Below are 24,907 nucleotides of genomic sequence, written 5' to 3' on the forward strand. Positions count from 1 at the left end.
AGAGAGAGAGAGAGAGAGAGAGAGAGAGAGAGAGACCGAGAGAGAGACAGAGACAGAGAGAGAGAGAGAGAAAGATGATCAGACATGCACTTTAGGAAGACCTGTTTGACAGCTAAGTAGAAGAGAGATAATTGGAGAGATATTTGAAGAAAGAAGACTAACCAGCAGGCTATTGCAGTTGTTCAAGTGTGAGGTAATGAGGTTCTGCACCAGGATGGTGAAAGTTTCAGAGAACAGAAAGGGTGTATATACAAGAAATCCACAGAGGTAGAAATAGCAGGTCTTTGTCAACTAATTAGATATTGGGGGTGGGAGTGAGAAGTCAAGGATAACACCTAGGTTGTAAGCCTGGGTGACTGGTAGAATGGTGGTACACTTAACGGTAATTGAGAAGTTATGAAGAGGAAATGTTTTTTGAGGAAGGATAATGAGTTCACTTTTTAAAAAATGTTTAAAGGATATCCATTTTGACATATCCAATAGACAGTTGGAGATACATGACCTGAGGTCAGGAAAAAGGTAAGAGTTGGACAAATAGATCTGATAATTATTTGTATAGAGCTCATTAATAAACCCATGGGAGTATATGGGGTTATCAAAGTGGGAGGGAAGAGTAGAGAGGATCCAGGATAGAGCCTTGGGGGACTCCCACAGTTAGTAGGTGTGACATAGGAGAAGTTTCAGCAAAGGAAACTGAGAAGAAGCAGTCCAACAGGTAAGAGGTGAACCAGGGGAGAGCAATGTCATGAAATGCAAGAGAGAAGAGGGTATCGAGGAGAAGAGGGTGATCAATAGTGTAAAAGACTATAGAAAGGTCCAGAGGGATGAGGATTAAGAAAAGGCCATCAGATTTAGCAATTAAGAGATCATTGGTAACTTTGAAGAGAACAGTTTCAGTTGAATGATGAATTTAGAAGGTAGACTACTCAAGTCACTTTTTAAAAACTAATCATTTTCAGGTAAGATTAATATTGATTTTTGGCAAAATTCTAGTTTATGAAGTAGTGATTTTCCCATTGCTAGATTTTAAGGTAGAACTCAAGTGACCAAGGATGTAGGTAGCCACTGGGTTTTTACATTTGTCTGACACATGGACATGCATACAATGCAAAGGAGTACAGGCAGAGAATAAACAATGCAAATGCCAGCCTTTTTAGGCTAGTAGCCAAGAAAGGACAGATCCTTTTGTCTCTCCTTATGTATCTTGGCCATTTCTTGATTATGTACAATATGCACAGTATCTGGCACATAGGAGGTGTTATATAAATGTTTATTCTCTTCCTCCCCCCCATAATAACCAGACATGAAAATCTGATATTTTGTGACAGTACTTGCTGAATAAGAGGCCCAGGAACTGAAGAGTTACACTATTAAGGGAGGAGTGATGCAGAGAGCATTCACATGGGAGTCACTAGAGCTAGGTATGAGTCTCAGCTCTCACTAACTAACTCTTCACTAAGTTGAAATCACTTCCCACTCTAGTTCTCAGTTTCCTCATTTATAGTATGAAGGGAGTAAGACTAGATAAGTTCTAAGGTCCCTTTAGCTGTAATAGCACTGAGGTTCTATCATTATAATTTATCAACTCCTTTTATCATAGATTAAAGGTAAACTTTAGCCCAGTGTACTCTGAATAATGATTCTGGATCAGAGACTGATCCAAATTAATATGTTTTAAAGATATGCATTTAGTCTGTCAGTTGCCTTTTATGTCGTACATTTTTGGTAAGTTGATTTTCTTTAATATTTGTTTTAAAACTCCTTGAGGAGAGGGGCTGTATGTATGCATGCATGTATATATAATATGTATGTATGTATGTATGTATATTTCATCTTGGGTGTTGTGAGTTGTCAGGAAGGAAACAGTTGTAAGTGATTAAAGATAAGGATGTGGGAGAATAGAAGGGAGAGGATGAACTTTCATTGTAGTTAATTTAGAGCAAGCAATTAATTGTCCTCTGTGTCCATGAAAATTGAAGCATGGCTTCCTAGATAGGTTCTAATAAAGCAACAGAGAGCAAATGTCAGTAGATGTAGGTTCTTTTATCGTAATAGTGATTCATTATAAAGACTATTTGCTTTACTACTTATCCTTTTCTATATTTGGCTATCCTCTCTACCTAGTTTTTCTCATCTAGTAATTTAATAAATGTTTATTCTACCTCTGAAATATCTCTTGCATCTCTGCTCTTCTTTTTATTTCCATTGTCACAATTCTTTTTTTTTTTTGGAGGGCAATTGGGGTTAAGTGACTTGCCCAAGGTCACATGGCTATTTTTTGTGTTAAATGTCTGAGGCCAGATTCGAACTCAGGTCCTCCTGACTCCAGGGCCAGTGTTCTATTCACTGTACCACCTAGCCACCCTGATTGTCACAATTCTAACCCCTTCCTAGATTATAAAAATAATCCAATAGATTTTCCCAATTTTCTGCTCAAGTTCCTCAAATTCATTCTTTAACTCACCTGATAAACTAATCTTCCTCTCAATGTCATTGCTCTGTTCAGAAAAAAATAGTCTGAACTCTTCCTATCATTCAAGGCCATCCACAGTCGAGAACCCCTGACCTTTCCAGCCTTATCATGTCCTGTTTCCTTCTACATACTCTTCAATACAGCTAAACCAGGTAATTTGCTCTTTCTTGAGCATGCCCTGCACTTTTCCTCCTTTGGCTCACCTTGTACACTAGTAATCTTCCTTTTTGACAACTGAATTCCAATCCATCCTTTGATATCAGCTCAATTGTAGGCTTCCCTGATCTCCACAATTAACAATGTTTGACTTGCTCACTTCTCCTAGCAATTTATTTGCAACTCTGTAATACAAAAAACACCTATTGGTTTGTATTACAGTTATCAATGAATGCATCATACCCTCCTTGACTTTAAAGTCCATGAGGACAAGGATCATGTCTTACAGATTTTTTTTCTCTTCCTCCCAGCCTAGCCTTGGGTACTTAATAAATATTTGTTGAATTATGTAAATATTAGCTATTCACTGGAGAAGAAAATGACAAACCAATCCAGAATCTTTGTCAAGAAAACCCCATGGATAACATGATCTGTGGGGTCATGATGAGTTGGACTTGACTACATCAACTGAACAAAACCTTAACTATATAAAAGATAATTGAGTCTATGGGTTTAATTCTGTAATAATGCTTAATTTTTTTCCCTCATCCTCTGTGAGGAAATAAAAAAATTTCTGTTATTTATTTTCTCCCAATTGGAATTAAAATAACTCTTAGTTTATGAATGCTTGAAAAACATTAATTCATGCATACACATGCATGTACATATGTGTGTGTGTGTATATATATATATATATATATATATTCACACACACAATAATGTCCTTTCCTTTCCTGCTAGCATTGGAGACTTTTTCTCCTCTACTCCCCCTTTCTGCTTTCTGCAAGTTGCTAATTTCTATAGCCACAAATGCTATCCCACTGCCAATCAGAACCCCAGTGATGCTTTTCTCTTCCGTATCTCCTTTTCTACTTCTTATACCAATCCTCTTATTTGGAGAGGTAGCTAGAGAGAATGGGGAGGACAAAAAAAAGAAGGAAAAGCAAAAACTGTCCCCACCATTCCTTTATAACCTCTTCTCCATCAAAACACAGACTCTCAGAAGTGATTTAGTCTAATCCATCCTTGAATTGGAATATATCCTCTTCAATTCCTCCTGAGGGATAGCTCTTTCTCCTTTTTTTTTTTTTTTAAAGCAATCAGGGTTAAGTAACTTGCTCAAGGTTACACGGCCAGTTATTTCTGGGTGTGGTGCTAAGTATCTCAGCCTGGATTTGATCCCCAGGTCATCCCGACACTGGAGCCGGTGCTCTTACTTGCTGAGCCACCTGGCATGCCCCAAGCTCTTTCTACTTTTGAATAATGCAGAATGTTAGAAAGTTTTTACTTATATCAAGCCTGATTTATTCACATCTCTCAAGTGTTTTTCATTCTGCTGGCTAGTTCAGGTCAAACAGAAGACATTTAATGACTTTTCTATGGAGCAACCCTTCATATAGTTGTTTCCCTACTCTCACCCCCTCACCTCCTAGATGTTGTCTAGATTGTTGGTGGTAGAAGGAGGAAGGAAGATAACTGTTTCCTAATGCTGCTGTCCAGGGCTCCTGCCTTACTCTTCCTCACTCCTAACTGCCCCACCCCCATCCTTGCCCCAACTTTTCCTCACTGAAACGTCCTCAACATACCCCAACATTGTACAAATTCAGCAATATGATTTGCAGGCTATTTAGCCCATAATCATAATCTAATTTTGAGGAACCCCTACTGGGCCCCGAGGGACTAGGGCACTGGTCCACATCCATCTTCGCTAAATTTGTGGTCCTAACCAGGTTCTCTCTAATGAGAGGTAGGGGGTTAGACCTCCTTTTCTCAAACTCTTTGGCCCAGCAAACCCTACTAAAGCACTTCATTGATGAACTACTTAAAGATTAGGTTGTGGTACACAAAGATAGGGAGTAAAAAGGTTCTCACTGTATAAAATGAATCAGATATGGGACAGGTATTTTTTCTTTCTTTTTTTTGCTTTTTGGAGGGGGGAAGGTAGGGCAGTTGGGGTTAAGTGACTTGCCCAAGGTCACATGGCCAGTTTTGTATTAAGTGTCTGAGGCCAGATTTGAAATCAGGTCCTCCTGACTCCAGGGCTGGTGCTCTATTCACTGCACCACCTAGCCTCCCCCAGGAGGTATTTATTTCTTAAACATAAAAGAAATACTCGGATACACAAAATACAACACATATTGACAGTTGACTTAAGACAGGATACAGTAATCTAACCTATAACTACTGCTACAATTTCTGAAGGGGCTGATACTTAGACCTTTATTAGAACAGAAAGCAGTTTGTAGAACTGCTGGTTACACATTTTATGTTTCACCTTAGTTTGATACTGTCTTCCTCAAAGTCCATCTCTTATGGTAAATCAGGCCAGGGGTTTAGGTTCCTCCTGCTGGTATTGTCTTCTCCAATGCAGAACTTTCCCTTGCTTCCAGTCAACTCCTCATTAGATTCAGCATCTCTCCAACTCACAAGGTTCACTCCAAACCTGAACTTCTCAACCTCAATAACGATGTTTAATCACCTGAGGAAACACAAAGCAGAAAGGGCAGGCAAGTGTCCAGACACAAACTCTTCTAGTTGAGTCCATGCTCCATATTATGGGGAGTGGCCATCGGTTGAGGGGAAAGATCACTACCAATTCATCCTTCCCTTCACAAGAAGTCCAGGGACAGAGAGCTGTACTTACCAGATGTAGACACACAGACACAGACATATACACAAATAGTCAAAGTAATACAGTGAACCAAAATCAGTCTCTTTTTAGATGGTGCTGTACCTGACTCCCCTGCCACTGTCTCAGGGAAGGATATTCAAGCCGGGGACCACTCAGGGTCTGTCATAGCATATCAAAACTTTAAGTCCTTTCAATACTGAGATAATGCACAGATGGAAGCAACCAGAAAATTCTTCATTTCAGATGTTCCCGAGTATTGAGCCTACAGACATCTTTGGCTGGAACCAGAAAGAACAATCTGAGCATATTCCATAAGATGGCTTTCCTTACAACAGGATCATAGGATCATAGACCTAGACCTGGAAGGGACATTAGATGTCATATGTTCAACCTTCTTCAATTTATAGATGAAGTAATTGCTGTAGGGAAACAACCACTATTTTATTTCTATTTACTTATGTTTGCTATGATAAAATGTTATCCAGAGTTCCAACTAGGCATGCCAATACACTCTTCCTGGAACTTCAGGGCCACTACTAGAAGATTCTTCTTCCCACCACCTGCTAAATGATCCAGTGGGGGCTTACTGGGCCAAAGAATATGAGAAAATGAGGCCTAGCCCCCCTACCACTCATTAGAGAGAACCTGGTTTTGATAGCATGCTTAGTTAAGAAGGATGTGGACCAGTGCCCTAGTCCCTCAGAGCCCAGCAGTGGTTCCTCAAAATTATACTATGATTATGAGTTAAATAGGCTTATTGTTGAGTTACTTTGGGAATTGTAATGCCAAGCAGAGGCAACTTCTAAGGTTAGCAACACCAGCATAGTAACTCTCTATTTTCTTTAGTGACAAATTAAGGCAAAACATTCACAGAACAGAGAAAATCAAAATACAGCAAGTACTACTCCACCCCTGGAAAGTACATTCATTTAGTCAATCACAAAGTCTCTCTTCTCAAATGGAGATTAGTTTACAATCATGAACAAAGTACAAAGTCAGTCACAGAGCACAAAAAAAAGTTGAATTTCCCACCCCTGGATCACAACTGAATTACAATTATTACCAGTTAACACCAAGCACCTTCACTAAAGGGGCAGTGGAGAGCACAAAGGCCATCTATCCCTGAGCTACAACAAGCTTAAGATATCATCACAGCATTTAATACCCAAGGAGAGGTCTTTTCTTCATCTTGACCAGAGGAAAGTTCTCAGCAATCTCTGTTCCTGGGGAAGCAAAGCTTAACAAAGTCAAAATATACATTTCCTGTGTCATCAATTCATTCTCTGCCTGCAGAACTGTCTCAGGACCCCAGAGAACAACACTAAGACCCTCTTCCAGGATTTCTGTAAACATACAAAAAAGAAAATCATTCTTCAGGGCTTCTGAACCAACAGCAAGGTTCTAGGACCTCTGCAACAACAGCATTGCCCTTTCCCAGCAGACAAATCTGGTAAAACAACATCAAGACAGATGGACAAAATATGGGCATCACAGCCATGTCTCCTTAGTCCTTGGCAACTCTGGGTGGCGGCTCTCTAAAGTCCTGGGCAGCTCCAACTGGCCCTCAGCAATCCTCTTTCTCTCTGCTTGGGCCTTTTCTCTAATTCCTTGGTACCAGCTCCTCCCAGTTCAGCCCTCTCTCCTCACCTCAACAAGTCCATCCCACAAGTGGGATTCACAAGCTCTGGGTTTCAACACTCAACCTGACAACCAAGCCAATACTGGGGGATCTTTAAATTCTATTACTATTACAGGAATCTAACCAGCACCTAATTCCAAATAACCAACTTATAAGTGGAATATTTTGGTCACAACTCATTTATAAGTTGAGGACTGCTGAAATAATAAATAGACTTCTTAGGTAATTTTGCAAGCTTAGTCTTCATATCACCCTTGTTTGCTAGATAAACATAATCCCTATCTAGAAGACTGAATAAACCAAAATACATGATTTACTGAAGGTGATGAATAGTCATACCTGGGAGCCTCAGTTCTCATTTCTGTCTCAGTCTGAATAGATTTGTTTGAATCATAGGCTCATATGGTATTAGAACTGTAAGGCCTCTTAGAAATCATAGGATCATAGGATTTAAAAATGTTTGGTGAATGGAGAATTAGGGAGAAAGTACCCCACTCAGCAAATAATTTATAAAGCAAGTAAAAAGTTAGTTAAAAAAAATTTTTTAATTAGCATCATTCCAAGCTTTTCCCATTATACTATATTAGAGCTAGAGCTATAAGGGACCTTCAAAAGTCATCACAACTTCATCATTTTATAGATGAGAAAACTGAGGCCCATGGAGGGAAATGATTTGCTGGTGGTCACAATGGTTAGTAAGTTGGCATAGGTGAGATTTGAACCAGGGTCTTCTGACTCCAAATCAAGCACTCTTCTAGCTTTCCCATTTTCACTTCTCCTCTCCTCACTCTGTATTATTTCCCCACTCTGTGGGAATTGGATATCTTTTCATGCCCTTTATCTCATTTTTATCTTGGTACTTAACTTTGCCTTTCTTTTGATATAAGCATACTTTGAAAAGGTCCTGTCTTCAGGATTGTCTTTGCATCATCATCATCATCATCATCATCAACAACAGTGATGCTGCTGCTGATAATAAGCACTTAATATAACACTTTAAGGTTTGCAAAACACTTTATACATGTTATTTTATTTGATTCTCAAAACAACTCTAGGAAGTAGGTTAGATCCATTTTACAAATGAGGAAATGGAGACTTAGAGATATTGCTAGATATTTGACCAGTCACTTGACTGATTTTAAGTCTAGCACTCTATCCACTATACTATCTATCTGTCTCTTAACCATGCTTCTAAATTGGAATCAGCATTGTGTAGTAGGAGGATTTCTGGATCTGGATCTGGAATCAGAGGATGTGACTCCAAATCTCACCTTTGTCACATACACATTTTGATGTTTGGCAAATCACTCCCTGTGCCTTAGTTTACTCACATGTAAAATGCTGAGGTTGGATTAGATGATCTCTGAAATCCCTTCCAGTTCTCAATCCATGAGTCTTTGACGCCTAATGCTTTTTGCAGGGTAAGTTATAGAACATCTTTTCAAAAGGATTTAGTACAAGAAAATCCATCTTGGCTTTGAACCATTTTCTGGCTATTATAAACAGATAGTCATCCAGCATAACTTTGTTAAATTGTTATTCTAGAAGAGAGGAGCAAAGGATGAACTAGTGAACATCTGCTAGGCCATTTTTCCTCACCTATTAGTTTCCTGACTTCTAGGATTATGTTCATTTGCAGAACTGTGTAATGAGGCACATCTGCTAGCCTAAGGATATGGCCTCCTTGTTTTACCTCCTTCCACCAGTCACTTTTAATGTGGACTTTTTCCTAAGTTTTCACTAGAACAAAATTTTCTAATAGATATGAAATCTATTGAGATTTGGTAGTATTTTGAGAAGGTTACCAAGAAAGAAGAAAACAGCATATTTTGTGGTATGGACAGTAACCAAAAAGAAAAAAAAGATGTTTTTGTAATATTAATTGGCTCTTCCTGGCAGAAGCTTCATACAGCTGTTTCTCAGAGACCCTGAAGAAACTATTTATGGTAAGCAATTTGTGTAGCTAGCAACAGAATTCAACAGGCTGCCATATTTTAACATTTGGTATTGTATTCCCTGACTTTAAGAACATACATACACATATACATATACATGTATATGTGTATGTATACATGCATACCCATATTGACACATACACATATAAATAAAAAATGAACATGCATTTTGTAATCCTTGATGGAGTTTCCTTGACCAGGCATTTTATAGGCTGGTCTTGCAAAACAGAGAGAAATTTACAGCTGAAATGTTTCAATAGGCTTAACTTCTCTTTCTGACACTTCTTAGACATTGAATGCCATGCAAATCTTTCTTTCTCATAGTCCCATTAAATCCTAGTTAATTTGTGATTTTTGTGAAACTTTTTTCTTTGAATAAAATATTAACAAATTACTAATTAACTCACTTGATAAAAAATTGATCCTCAAAAATATACTTTGTAGATAATTTTAATTTTCTGCTTGTGCTCAACATGGGTTGGGAATAATAATTTTAAGCATAAAGTAATGGATATTCATAGCTTGTGTGCTCCATTGGCACACTTATATCAAGAGAATATAGAAGGCTTTATAGTACATTGACTTGATTTCTCATAGTGAATTTATGGATAGACATAGCTGAGAGTCCCACAGCATGGGTAGGAACAGATGCATTATAATATAGCATTACTGGAGGGAATACCCTAATGGATAAATCAAGGTTTAAGTATTTTACTTAATAGTTTATAAGGGAAATTAATGTGGTTTCTTATAGCTTTTGCTACAACTTAAAAATGTAGCTGAAAATGTAAGCTTTTTCTTTTATATTCAATTTCTCTATTTAGTTTTCATTGGATAGACATTTGAATATATGTTGCATGTTCTGAGTACTTGGGGAGATAAAAATTTAGATAAGATATAGTAAGGATAGACACACATTCAAATAATAATAATAGTATTTATATAATATTTTATGGTTTGCAAAGCATTTTTATTAATGTTATTTCATTTTATCCTCAAATTTTCCCCTCTTGAAAGATACTAATGCAATAAATGTTTAATAATTACAACATAAGTGTGTATGTATGATTTTACTATTAGTGCAGTCAGTACAAATATTATTATCCCCATTTTATAGACAAAGAACCTGGGATTCAGAGATGTTAATTGATGTGGCCAAGGTGCCACTGCTAGGAAACTGCAGGAACCGTGTCTAGAACTCAGGGTTTTTTAAATTAAATCCTCTGCTCTTTCCATAATCTATGTTATCTTTTTAATTTTGGAGCTAGTGGCATTATGGGATGAATCAGTCAGTCAAGAAGTATATATTAAGTGCCTAGAGCTAGAAACTTTTAAAACATGCTTTCTTTAGATTTTATTAACTCACTTTTGTCTTTGAGTATTGTGTTTTTTTGTTTTCAGTTGTCCAGCAGTGAGAAACAATATGTCAGGAAAGGCTACCTGAAAGAATTGAAATGGTTTATGGAAACAACTCCATGTTAACATAAACTCTATAACTAAAAAGTCCCTGGAAAATATGCTAAAATAATCAAATGCTAAGAGCTGTGTTCACTGAAGCTTTCAAATGCATTTCATCATATGACCTGGGTGAAGGGCAGCAGCCTACACACGAATCATCACTTTTATTTTGTGAACTTAAACTGTCAGCTATAACTAGATGTTTGCTTTCCCAGTTCCAGAGATTAACCATACAGAGCTTTTTTGAATGACAGCATGGATTAGTTTTGTGTTATGTATGCCTTCATCTTCTCATTTGCAGGATGTATTAAATCCTTTGTAGAGCAGACTTAAAAATAATAGTTAAACTTCAGAAACAAAGTAAACATGACAGAAGGTTTGAATTAGTTTAGCAATCAAAATTGGCCTTTTGCTTATTATGTAAAATCTCAGTAATAGGCAAAAAGTCACAAAGGACTCAGAAGAATGGATTGTTTGTGGGTGAATTGGCTATTAGTATGGTACTAGGAAATCCTTGCATTGGAAATGTTGAATTTAGTTTATCAGAACTTGGCATATGTTCCAGCATATGTTTTGAGTATTTAGGAGGCTCCCATGGTTAGCATGAACTTAGGACTTCTATGAAAATTGTTTCAGTAGAAATATACAGTGTAAGAACAATTCCGTAATAATGAAGGGGTTATAAACAACATTTAGAAGAGAAGGAAAGGAGTGGAAATATTAGCCTGTGGTGCTGAATTCTTTGTGATCTCTGCAAAACCAAGAATACAACCTCACATTTGCATAATTCTAGATTTATGTTCAACGTCCTTTGGGGGGGGGGTCCAAAACCCTTTTAATTCATAGATTTTAGGATGTGAATTCTTGATAATTTTTTTTTAATGTCATGAACTCCGTTGGCAGTCTGGTAAAATCTATGGGCATCTTCTCAGAATATTTGTAAATTCATAAAATACATAAGAATTACAATGCAAAGATTATATTAAAAAGTCCAGAGACTCCAGGTTAAGAACTCCTTTCCTAGAGTTTAAAGGAATCACCTAATACAGCTCTTTTCACTTTACAAATAAGAAAAAAATGGGACCCACACAGGGCTTTTACCAGAGGACATACAAGTTGTAACTGGAAGATGGTTCCAATTCCAAATCCAGTGCCCTTCTTACTACACCAAATATTAATTTATATAGCTCAAGGAAAAGATTATTTTTTGCTTTCTCTTTTTGAATAACATAATTTGGCAGCATTTATGTTAGGCTAGTGATGCTTCCTTTGGAACACAATTAATTTTGTTTTTATTTATAAAGTAGAGGGAGAGGAACATTGAACTTGGAGAGTCAGTCAGAAGATCCAGGTTCCAGTCCTTGATACTTAATTTGCTATGCAACTCTGAGCAAATCACTTGACCTTGACCTCCCTGAACTTCAGGGTATTTTTTTTAGTAATATCTTATTCCCCCCCACCCAATTACATAAAAGACAATTTTCTGACATTTGGTTTAAAAATAATGGAGTTCCAAATTTTCTCTCTCTTCCACCATTCCCCCCTCCTTGAGACAGTAAGCAATTTGATATAGGTTATACATGTTCAAACATGCAAAACATGTTACCATATGAGTCATGTTGTAGAAGAAAACATAGACCCCAAAGGGGAAAATTACTGAAAAAAAAATACAGAAAGGGAAAAATAGTATGCTTCACTCTTTATTCAAACTCCATCATTTCTCTGAATGTTGATAGCATTTTTCATCATGAGTCCTTTGGAATTGTCTTAGATCATTGTATTGATGAGACTAGCTGACTCATTCACAGTTGATCATCATACAGTGTTGCTGTTACTGTGTGCAATGTTCTCCGGTTCTGCTCACTTCACTTTGTATCAATTCATATGAGTCTTTCCAGTTTTTTCTGAAATCCACTGGCTCATTATTTCTTATAACATGGTAATAGTCCATTACAGTCATATACCACAACTTGTTCAGCCATTCCTCAACTGATGGGCATCCACTCAATTTTTTCCTTCCTTCCTTCCTTCCTTCCTTCCTTCCTTTCTTTCTTTCTTCCTTCCTTCCTTCCTTCCTTCCTTCCTTCCTTCCTTCCTTCCTTCCTTCCTTCCTTCCTTCCTTCCTTCCTTCCTCCCTTCCTCCCTTCCTCCCTTCCTCCCTTCCTCCCTTCCTCCCTTCCTTCCTTCCTTCCTTCCTTCCTGCTTTCTGGAGGGCAATTGGAGCTAAGTGACTTGCCCAAGGTCTCACAGCTAGTTTTTTGTGTTAAGTGTCTGAGGCCAGATTTGAAGTCTGGTCCTCCTGACTCCAGGGCCAGTGCTCTATTCACTTTGCCACCTAGCTGGCCCAGCATCCACTCAATTTCCAATTCTTTTCCACTACAAAAGAGCTGCTATAAATATTTTTTGGGTGTACAAATTGGTTCCTTGCCCACCACCCCTTTATCTCTTGGGAATATAGACTTTGTAGTGGTATTGTTGAATCAAAGAGTGTCCACAGTTTAAAAATTCTTTGGGCAGTTCCAAAATACTTTTCCATAATGGGTGGATCAGTTCAAACTCCATCAGCAGTGTCTTAATGTCCCAATTTTCCCACATCTTTTCCAACATTTATTATTTTCCATTTCTGTCATATTAACCAATCTGATAAGTGTGAGATAGTACTTCAGAGTTGTTTTAAATTTTCATTTCTCTGATTAATAATGATTGAGAGTATTTTTTCAAATGACTATAGTTTTGATTTATTCATCTGAAAACTGCCTTTTCCTATCCTTTGACAATTTATCAATTGGGGAATGACTTGTATTCTTATAAATTTGAGTCAGTTCTCTATATATTTGAGAAGGAGCTTCAGTTTTTCCATCTACAAAATGACAATAATAGTAATTTTACCACCTGTTTCACCAGTAGCTGTGAGGAAGTCAGTTTATAAACCTTGAATTGCTATGCAAGTATAAGTTGCTGTTATTGACAAGTAGAGTAAAGGTCGAGTTTACTGAGGGCAGAAAGTGACCCTTGGAATTTTCAACAGTTTCAAGAGCCCATGAGAAACCATGTGAGAATCAAGATATTGAGCAATCATGCAGAAAGGCAGAAGGAAGGAAAAATGGGAACCTTATTAGGGAACATCAATGAATCCTGCTTCTAGCAGTGGTAATGTGAATGGCAGAAGTTAAGGAAGTACTGAAAGAGGAAAGTGGAACTCTTCTATAAAAGTGAGTGGTTCTGTAGGGATAAAGAACACAAGCTCCAAGATGAGAATTAGTTACTTTGTGGTTTATTACTGTCTTGAATAATCTGTGGCTGTATCTTTTGTGTCTGCTGACAGGCTATGTTGTTACAAATCAGGGGGAAAAAGCAAAAACATTTCCTCAGTGAACTTTGGAGACCATGTATTTCTTTTCTTAGGGTTCTTTCATTTTTGCTTTACTTTGGCATCACCTCCTTTAATTGGTTGTTCCTCCTCTTCCCAGGCTTTCATTCAGAAGCCCTGCTAGCTGCTTATTCTTTATTTTGACTATATGGTAGGCCTGGACAATTTTTTTTGGGTAAGTGGTTCTCAGCATTATTTCACCCTATTTATGGTACACAAGAAATAACCAACTGACTTATCCATCATGACATTCTTTGACTTTTCATGGGCATCATTCTGTTGGGTACACATTTCTAACCTGGATCAGATTTTTTTTTTTTTTTTGGCTTTTGGAGGGCAATCGGGGTTAAGCAACTTGCCCAAGGTTACACAGCTAGTTTTTTTGTGGGGGTGTTAAGTGATTGAGGCCGGAACTGAACTCAGGTCCTCCTGACTCCAGGGCTGGTGCTCTGGATCAGATTTTTAAAAGATTAATTTAGTGCCTTTGTGTTTTTTCTCTGTAATAGTCGAATAGATGACAAAAACATATAATTGAGTAAGCATTCCCTGTGTGTTTATATTTACTTGTATTTTATATGTAGTTATATACACACATCTGCATTAGAAATAGGCTATTTTCTGAGATCAGTTCTGCATATCAGTAATTTAGGAAAGTGTTAATGATTTGTGGCATTTTAGAAGCATTACTAGACACAAAGTTTGCATTTCTCAATTTTAAATAATATGTAAAGAACTGTTCCAACGATAGAGGAATTATAAGTAGCAATTGGCCACAAATAATTCACATGGCATCTGCCCATGTTTGGCATAATATAAATGTTTTTCTTTTTTTTTTTTTTTTTGGAGTTAAAGATTGAATTGGACCCTGTTATCTTTTAAAGAATAACAGCTTTCCTTCATTTTGCAGGTATAATCCGACTTTTACTTGTTAAAAAATAGTTTTATTACTGTTTTTTTTAAGGGTTCCTGCAAATAACTGCCCCTGTTAACCAAAGTTATGTATTTCTTGAGGTAGAGGAAGGGTTTGAAGAACTTTTTAATTTACAAAAAAAAATTTTTTTAATTACTATATTTTAAGGAATTCAAAGTATCTATAATTTGTGTGTAAAAAGAGGAAACTATAGAAGACCATCTAAGGTAGAAGAAGGCTATGTTTTTAATTATTTGATTTAGTTAAAAGCTAAACTTTTAAAAGCTTGATTGTTGTTTCATCTCTGGTGCTTTAGGCATAATGCATTCTAAAAAAATACTGATTATATGACGATAATTTTTTTTGTAAATAAATCAATTATTTTTGATCAAAAATAATGTAACAATGTTTTCATTATTCAACAGTACGATAAAAACAAAATTGGAAACAAATGTTACCATTTATAGGTGACTTTTTTGTTAAGAGTGTCCTCAGTTCTAAGTCACACCAAATACTGAAGGCCAATTCATATACACATGCACACATATTATATGTACACATGCATATATATGATATACAATTATATATAACATAATCTTATATGTGACATATAATACAAATAAATTATATCAAACACATGCTATATTCCATATAATAAATATCTAAATATAAATATAATAAACTTCATCTTTAAAACATAGACAGAACAAGAAGTAAGTTGATAAACTATTAAAATCTTAAGAAAGAAATATTGAAGACCACGAGATAGTTGAAAATCTTGATGTAACACAAATTTCAGAAATTATAGCTAATAACTAGATGGATAGTAAAAATAGCACCAACATTTCAAATGATCATCAAAGGGGGATGTATTCCAAAAAGCTATTAAAAAAAAGTTGACAGCATGAATCCAACTAGTGAACAGTTATAGTATAACAGAATAATTTTCATAAGTCAGTATCTGTTGTAATCATCATAAATAAATTATATCATACAGTATTTTCCAGAATATATTAAAATTTTCAGGATCTGCATGTAACAATTAGCACAATATGGTAGCAAGGATTACCATGTTACCCATTAAAGACTACAGTAAAGAAACATGCAAGTTGGAATTCAGGAAACAAAACCACACCTGATATTCTATTGGTAATCAAAAATTGAAAGTGAAAGACAAAAGGGTGATGAATCAAAGAGTAAAAGTAGCATAAAAATCAAAATAAAGAATTTAATATAAATAAAATACAGTAGTGTCTTGAGAAGCAAAGAAATTGAAAGGAGTAGGGAGGGAATAAACATTTATTTAGTGCCTACTATATTCTATGTACTGTGCTAAGTTCTTTTACAAATATTATCTCATTTGATCCTTACAACTCTTCAAGGTAGGTGCTATTATTATCCCCATTTTACAGTTGAAAAAAATGAGACGAACAGAGGTAAGATTCGCCCAGGGTCAGAGTAAATGTCTGAGGCTGGATTTGAACTCAGATCTTCCAGACTCTGGATCCAGCATACTATCCACTGTATCATACAAAGGAGAAAGATGAGGAAAATTTCTGGCCATCTATATGGTCAAAAGAAGTACAACACAACAAAAGCTGAAGTTGGAGTAAATATAAAGAAGAAACCTTCCTTATTGTTAATATAAAGAACAACAGAATGGTTATATCAAAGAATATGACTTGAATTCTAGCTTCTCTGTAAAACTGGGAAATAGTGGTTTCATATAGCTTACCTGATATTTAACTCAAGTGCTTCACAGTGGTACATGAATTATTAGCACAGTACTTAACCAGTTTCCTCTCTGATGCAACCTCGATCTCATCTTTCTTAATAGAAAACACCACATATTTATTACTCAGAGATGAGAACACAAGGAACCTCTCAAAATACTGGCCAGATATATGTTTCTATACTTTATACAAAGTATTCACAGCTTGTATTGCTCAAAAATTGACATGTATCAAAAAACTATTATTTTTCCTAAGGAGCCAAATGTGTGCTACAAAGTCCTATGGGTCTAATGGGGAGCCTAATATATAGATTTGGTGATGATTAAATGACCACTTGAAAATGTATTAACATTTATGCCTCTTTTATTGTTTCAAAGCTTTCATCATTCATAACTCAAGTGTATACTACAAATGAGATCCATGCATAGTTAGAATGAGTGTTTTTCATGTTCACATTAAAAGTTGTTATTTATGAGAATCTACCAATATAATATCAAGAAAATTGATTTTAAGAATGTGGCATTTTCCTCCAAGACATTTTAAACTCTTTGTGGTTTGGCTTAGCCTGAAACCCATTATCAATTGTGAATAGAACTGACCATGGCTTTCAAATCAATGAGGGAGTTGTCCCAAAAGATTTGCTTCATCCATGTACATGGATGGCATCAAGCAATATGGCTCTGCTGAAAAGTCCATTAAATAGCTACTTTGTCAGATATGAACTTTGTACAATGATATCAAAATGTTGTTTGGACTTAATAAGTATGCAGTTTTTCATGTGATCTGGGAAGAAGAGACTGAAGGCTTGGAGGTTGAATTCAGAAGTCAAACTGAACCAATGGATGAAAGCAATAATCATATATAACTTGTTCTTCTCAATATAAGAGACATTCAGCATAAGGCTATCAAGGAGAAAACTGAGGTTGAGTGTTCTAAGAAACTGAGTGGTATCCTGAATTTAAAGCTTAATGGGAAGAACATATTTAGAACAATTAACACCTACACTGTACCGTTCTTAACTTACTTTTCAGCATGGTAAAATGAACCATGATGGATCTAGGAGGTGTCTAAACAAAAACTCTTAATATTACAAAATGATCCTCACTGAAAGGAGCTGTGGAGAAATTAACACAAAAATACTTCTGCAACAAATAGTTCTCACTTCATAAAGCAATAGTAGAAGCTGACAGAGTATACAGTGCTGGACTTGTTAAACATAACCACAATGCTTTATCTCTAGATAGAGCCTATTACATAACTAAGATCCAAGAGCAGAATTCGAAAGTTCCTTCAAAAGTGACATCTTGATGAATTCTATCAACAATATGCCTATTAAAAAATTGAACAAATGACTGTGTAATGCAGGTTGGTTATTGAAAGGAAGATATTTGTAATAGTGATTTAAAATCAGGTAATTGCCTCCAGAAATTACAGAAAGGTTATCCTTAAGGATCTAGGATGTATTGATTATTGAAGGTTTTGAAAGAAGTGGTAGAAATCTAGAGCTAGAAGTGAAATTAAATATAGTTCAGGGGTGGGGAACTGTGGCTTTAAGGCCCTGGGTTTAGACTCTACCCCTTATTTTGCAGATGAGAAAAATGAAACCTAGAGAGAAGAAAGTTGTTTAAGGTCATACAACTAGTTTTTCTTGATTGTGTGTGTATATCCGTGGTTATTCTCTCAAGACTATGGAGATTTTGCATAATAGACTAACTTAGTAACTACATTCATATATGTAAATAGGTATTTAATTAGAATGAAATAGAGGTTTTGGATGGTGGAATAATTTCAGTGTAGTCACATGTATAAATAGTTATTTAATAATTTGTCCAAGGACAGAGACAATATCCCACTAAGGCAATGTAATAATAGTCTAATAGTGCTAAATGAGAGAGACCACAAATATATACTTTGTTGGTTGATTGGTTCTTTAAAAATGTCTTATTTATGCCTTTTTTGTTACTTTATTTATTTTTAGTTTTCAACATTCATTTCTCCAAGATTTTGAGTTCCAACCTATCTCCCCATCTCTCTCCTCTCCCCCCACCCCAAGATGGCATGTATTCTTGATTACCCTTCCCTTCTATCACTCCCCTCCCTTCTATCACTCCCCTCATCTCCTTCCACCTTATTTTCTTGTAGAGCAAGATAGATTTCTCTACCCCATTGCCTGTATATCTTATTTCTCAGTTGCATGTAAAAACAATTTTTAACATTTATATTTAAAACTTAGAGTTCTAAGTTCTCTCCCTTCTTCCCTCCCCACCCACCCTCACTGAGAAGGATGCCTTTTGTTTCTAACATTACAGTCCATTGTCGTTTCTGGATGTACTCCTTTCTCCCTCATACAGTCATTGAGGCCTTCCCTGTAACTAGGAAAAACAGTTAAACAAAATGATTGATTCTTTGCTTTACTCCATGACAGAACAAGAGGACATGTGAAGAAGTCATTAAAAGAGAGGTCAATTAAACCAAAAGAAGACATTAAGAAAATTGCATTGCTGATTAAATTACTAGAATGCCTTGCCAAGGCATCCCGTTACTGTGAACAGCTTTTAAGGTTCTGATTACATAGTATAGTGATCACTCTATTTATTCCATAACAAATCAAAGCAAAACTTTCACAGAGAATCAAGGTACAGCATTCACAATATTACAACTTATCACAGAAAATCACAATATAATATTCACAACATAGTCCCAAAGTAAAATAGTCACCCTTAAGTTAACTCAATCAGTCACTTATCAGTAGTCTCAAAGTGCATAGTCAAAGTTTTCCATTCATGGGGCAAAGTCTTGATTAACTCAATTAGTCACTTATCAGTAAAGATATCTCAAAGTACAATAGTCAAAGTCTTCCACTCTTGGGGCAAAGTCTCGATTAACTCAATTAGTCACTTATTCAGCAATCATTTATGAAGTATCATACACAAAACCCTTCACCCCTTAGGTCACTAGTAAACTATGATTCCATAATTACTCAGTACCCAAGGAAAGGTCTTTTCATCTTGACTTGGGGCCTGTTCTCAGATTCCCTGGATCCCCTTCTGTGGTCCCAGATTCTACCTGGATTCACCAGACTGTCACCTGGGTTCAATGGCAGACAGCTCCCAGTTCCTTGACCAGTTCTCTGGGCAGATCCTGCTCCACACTGGACTTCACAGGGTCTGATCCATGTGAGATCCTTCACAATTGCTGCTCCAGGGAATTCAAGGCTCAACCAAGCCACAAACAAAGTCTCAGCATCCATGTCATGTTTCCTCAGTCACCTGGGCTCCTGGGCTCTTGGCTCTGGGCTCCCATCCAGAAGAAGCTCCACCACCACAAGCTCCCAGGAAATTCTGGCTCAATTCTCCATTCTTCTATAGCTGCTCTGCCACCAGATCTTAGTTTCAAGAAAATTCTTACTGTGCCTCTCTGGAGCTTTTCCTTATATACACACACAGCATTAGCTTCCTGTTTCAGCCAACCTCTTCCTGTTACATCAGTAACAGGAGATAGAAGTTCACACTTTCTGTTTCCCCCAACAGAGGCTTGATCAGTTACTAAGTGCTAAGTACCTGCCAACACAAAAGGGATCTTCAAATTAAAAATTACAATTACCATTATACCTGTGACCTTTGGCCTAAATATCTTCCAAGGAAGGGTTGACAAGTGCTGTATCTTGGCAAATTAGGATTATAAATTTAGGAGTACTGGGTCTAGAACAGATGACTTTTGTAAAGAGCTTGACACCACTATTTCCCATAACCTAGCATGGTTTAACACCTAGGGTGTGTCTTTATGGGAGTAATTCAATAAATATTTATTGTTAGTAATATCCTTGATTGTGATGGCTAAATGGAACAAATCTTTCCTTGTTTTCTTTGTAAAAGATAGACATTCACTTAAAAGGATCAGTATATATTATACTAGGTATTAGTTAAAGATAAACTTCATCCCCCCCCCCCAATCCTTTGAGGCCCAGTGCAAAGGTCACCTTTACTTAGAACATATCTTTTGTTCACTTTTTCCATGTCAACTCCCACAGACAGGTATTATCTTCTTTTCTGATCTCTCCTCTCCCTTCTCCCTAATTCTTAGTGTTTTCTGACTCTTAAAATAAGGTTTCAGTACTTTGTATATTTGTATATACCTTATATTTACTTATCTATTTACCTGTTGTACCTCCTTGAGGTCAGGGTGCGTTTCACTTTGCCTTTGTATTCTCATTGCCTAGTAGAGTAAACTATGCATTTGTTGTTTCTGTCATATCCAACTCTTAGAGCTCAGGGTAACATAGCAACTAAGTGTCTGAGGCAGGATTTGAACTCAGTAAGATGAGTTTCCCAGCTTCTCATAAGAACTGTTTTTGGTCTATTTTTGCTTTAGAAACAATATATTTAAATTATGGAGATTTAGAGTTGGACATAACCTTAGACCTTGGTGTTAACATTACAGGTTGGAATTTATTTCCTTGTGACTTGTTTTTCCAATACTTCTATGGTCTAGGAGTCTAGGACTCTAAACCACTTTCTTATTTGTTTGTCATGTTGTTTTTTAGGCTCATGAATGACTTAGAGCATCTTGTTAGGAAGTTGGACCATTGAAGCAATCATTTTTATTCAATCTATCTGATTAATAAAATTTATCTTTTCCTGTGGAATCTTGCTTTAAAGATTTGCTTTAATGATTACATATATATTCACTTGACTGATTAGTTTTATCAGAGAATTTATCTGGTTTTTGTCTATTCTGCTAGCAAGGATAGTCTTGTCATCTTTGTGTTACTATAGAGCATTCTCTCTAATGCAACTTCCAAATAATTTAATGCTGATAGATATGATATAAGATAGATAAAATACTTTTGTCATGACAAAGAATTGAAGGTCAGTTACTAAGAGGAGACTCGATATCCTAACTTCCTGAGATTGTTTCTAAATCACTTTTCCTTTCTCAGGGAATTTAATTTACCTTTATAAGCAATTGTTCTAGAGAAATCTTGGTAAACTGGTACCCTTTGGTTTATGACAGAAGATTAGTATCATAGGATTTAGATCTGGAATGGAATTTAAAAATCACCTAATAAATCAGAGCCCTCTTTTTACAGAGGAATAAACATGACCAGAGTCACACAGGTAGTAAGTAGCAGAAATGAGATTTGAACTTAGTTACACCAACTTTAACATTTCATTTTTTTGCCATTGAACTATATTTAAAAATTCATTGGCCTGGATTGTTTCTAGAAAATTTTCTAGCTGACCCTCACATTTAGAATACTTAGAATATGAAGTTAACTTTTTTATTATTTATGCGAGATAATGACATAACAGTTAAAATGGCACTAATTAAATTCCTTGGATAATCCAAGATGCATTGTAGTTATAGGATTTAAGTTTAAGCATAGGATGTATTTTTTCCTACTTAATAGTAGTTTATTTTTTTCCAATTACATGTAATGATAGTTTTCAATATTCCTTTTTGTAAGTTTTTGAGATCCAAATTTTCTACTTCCTTCCCCCTGATCTCCTTCCCAAGAAATCAAGCAATCTGATATGTTATAGATAATACTACAATCATGTTAATTTTATTTCCACATTAGTCATGTTGTGAAAGAAGAATCAGGACAAAAGGGAAAAACCATGAGAAAGAAAAAACAAAAAACAATAAAAAAAGTGAAAATAGTATACCTCAATCTACAATCAGACTCCATATTTCTTTCTCTGGATGTGGATAGCATTTTATGTCATGAGTCTTTTGGAATTGTCATGGATCATTATATTGCTTAGAAGAGTTGTCTATTATAGTTGATTATCACAAAATGTTGCTGTTACTGTGTAGAATGTTCTTCTGGTTCTGCTCACTTCACTCAATATCAGTTTACATAACTCTTACTAGGTTTTTCTGAAATTCACCTGCTCATCATTTCTTATAGCACAATAGTATTCCATTACATTAATATTACCACAACTTGTTTAGTCATTCCCCAACTGATAGGCATCCCCTCAATTTCCAATTCTTTGCCACCACAAAAGGAGCTGCCATGAATATTTTTGTATATGTGGGTCCTTTTCCCTTTTCATGATCTCTTTGGGATACAAACCAAGAAGTGGTATTGCTGGATGAAAGGTTATGCAGTTTTATAGTCCTTTGGCATATTTAAAAGAAGAGGATTATAATAGATGATCTCAAAGGTCCCTTATAGTTCCAAGATTTTATGACTTGTCGTGTATAATTCATGAAATAGATAATTAAAAATTGTCTAATGTTTTAAAACACTTTGAGCATTAGTCTTGGGAAAAAAAATACATTATGGATGAATTTTTGACCTCCCAAGCAGTCACTGTGTTTATGAGTACTTTAAATGTGGCATTCACCTTAAATAAATGTCTGGAATTTAAGGTGATGGTTTAGTACTCTCTCTTTTAAACTTTTCTAAGGGAGCTAAACACTGTACAAAGCACTACAAAGATAAAGTCCCTGTCCTAAGAGCTTGCACTCAAAGTTGAATGTTTTAACCTCTAATTAAAGTTAATTTGAGAGTTCTTTTCTTTTTAGCTTCCAGAACACTGTTGTTCCCATAGGAAGAAATCATCTAAAGGCTAGTGAAATAGGCATAAAGAAGAAATACTATTCCTTCCTGCCACTTAAATTCTGTAGTACTGTTTTTCTCCAGAGACCATTCCACTTGAGACAGAAGAAGAGAAGTCTCAGGTTTTGTAGTTATTGAATACATCTAGCAGAGTTTGCAGACTACTCAAGAAAGTGCTAGAAAATAATTAGCTCAGTTGTAGATAGTGTGTTAAAGTTGTACCAGCACACTTGAATACTGTTCTCCAGCTTGGGATTGTCAATAAATTGTATAATCCTTTGTTTCTTGCTAGCTCCTTAATATTAATTTTCTTACCTATTCATTCATCCATCTATCCATTTATTCATTTTTTCATTCACCTAGTATTTATTCATTGCCTACTAATTGTTAGGTATTGTAGCTGTTACGGATGTAAAACCCCTTTGAGGATTCCTGTCCTTTGTTTACATTCTACTTGGGAGGAAGCAGAATATTAAAAAAAATCACTTGAAGTATTCATACAATATTAAAGTAATTTGGGGGGCAGAAGGGCATTAAAATTGGGGACATCAGATTTGTCCTCTTGCAGTGGATAGTACTTTCTGGGTACTTTTTTCTGATATTTAAGTCAGGAAGTCCTCTATGTGATGTTCTCTGTGTTCTCTGGACTTCTACTTGTTCATCTTTTGTGTTTCTTCCATTTCAAACCTGTTTCCAAACCCATTCTTTACTGTTATTGTGACCTCTCTCATCCTGTGTCTCTTCTCTTTCATGGCTAAACTCCTTGAGCTGGGCACAAACAATTGGTGCCTCCATTTCCTTTGCTCTCTCTCTTTGTCTTTGCATTGACTGTTTCAAATGTCTGTAATGAATGCTCTGTCTTCTACTGGTAGTTTCCCTGGCTCAACTTAGAGCCCTTCTGCTGGGGCCTTTCATTCCACATTCAGATTATTTTTCATCTATTCTGTCTTATAATTACCTAGTTATTTTCACGTTGTCTCTCTAATGAGAATATTAGCTCTTTTAAAGCAGGGACTATTTTTTACCTTTCCTTGTATCTCCAGAGTTTAACATAGTGCCTGGAACATAAGAAATGATTAAATATTTTTTTTGCCTTTTTTTTTTGGAGGGCAGTTGGGGTTAAGTGACTTGCCCAAGGTCACATGACTAGTTTTTGTGTTAAGTGTCTGAGACAGTATTGGAACTCAGGTCCTCTTGACTCCAGGACCCGTGCTCTATTCACTGTGCCACCTAGCCGCCCCTTAAATGTTTTTTAACTGACTTACTGAGCTCTAATCCTTTTACCCTTCAGTACTTTCTTAAGGCATTACCTTGTTCTTGACTTTATTTCCTTCTCTGCAACATTTGACATTGTTGACCACATTCTCTTCCAAGATGTTGTCTCCTTTCTGGATTTTCTTTTGTGTATAAATCAAAACTATTTTTCAGTAGTGACAAATAAAACGAGCATGAAATATTTTCTGCTATAACATGTGGAATTTGAAAAGAAAATATTTGAAAATAATTTTTATATCTTGTCTATAAATCAACCAGGTTTATATGCTATAGAAATCTATATTACCAGTTAAAGGAAACACAGCTCTAACAATTATTACTGGAAGCATAGGGGTTCAAGATCTATCATTCTTTTTGAATGGTTGAGTGGGGACATATATTTATGCCTTACTTTGATTATGTGTGGTAATAGAACAGAGAAGTGAAGCTGTTATATTATTAATATGCTTGTAGTATAATTTATCCTAGGGAAAGAAGTTTTATTATCTGAATCAGGTCTACAATATCTGTTGAATGCAAGTATTCTTGAGGCTTCACGCTATGTTGTTAGCCTATTCTTTGAATTTAAAAATAATATTTTTTTGTTATTCTGAATTTGACAAAGATGAACAAATATGGGCATTTCCATATGTAGAAGAATAGTAACACAATACAGATATTACAACTCACTATTATGTACAGTGTTTAAAATATATAATAAATTAAGTATTTTAGTTCCAACTGTCCATTCCCTTC

At 35.8% G+C, this 24,907-nt stretch overlaps 1 protein-coding gene across 3 annotated transcripts in view; it reads left to right on the forward strand.

The window, feature by feature from the left end:
- The window catches only part of PRKCA (protein kinase C alpha), a 539,987-nt gene that overhangs the window by 28,370 nt on the left and 486,710 nt on the right, over positions 1-24,907 (forward strand). The window contains exon 3 of one of the 3 annotated variants that reach the window (XM_069076602.1): positions 13,784-13,858. The exons of the other annotated variants lie outside the window; for them this stretch is intronic. The gene's annotated coding sequence lies outside the window, so the exon portion shown is untranslated. The remainder of the gene's footprint in view (positions 1-13,783; positions 13,859-24,907) is intronic. 3 annotated transcript variants of the gene reach the window in all.

This window comes from Petaurus breviceps, unplaced genomic scaffold (genome assembly GCF_028583685.1).
Source record: "Petaurus breviceps papuanus isolate PSGF00001 unplaced genomic scaffold, PetGlider_PUasm1.0 90925, whole genome shotgun sequence".
Classification (NCBI taxonomy): domain Eukaryota; kingdom Metazoa; phylum Chordata; class Mammalia; order Diprotodontia; family Petauridae; genus Petaurus; species Petaurus breviceps.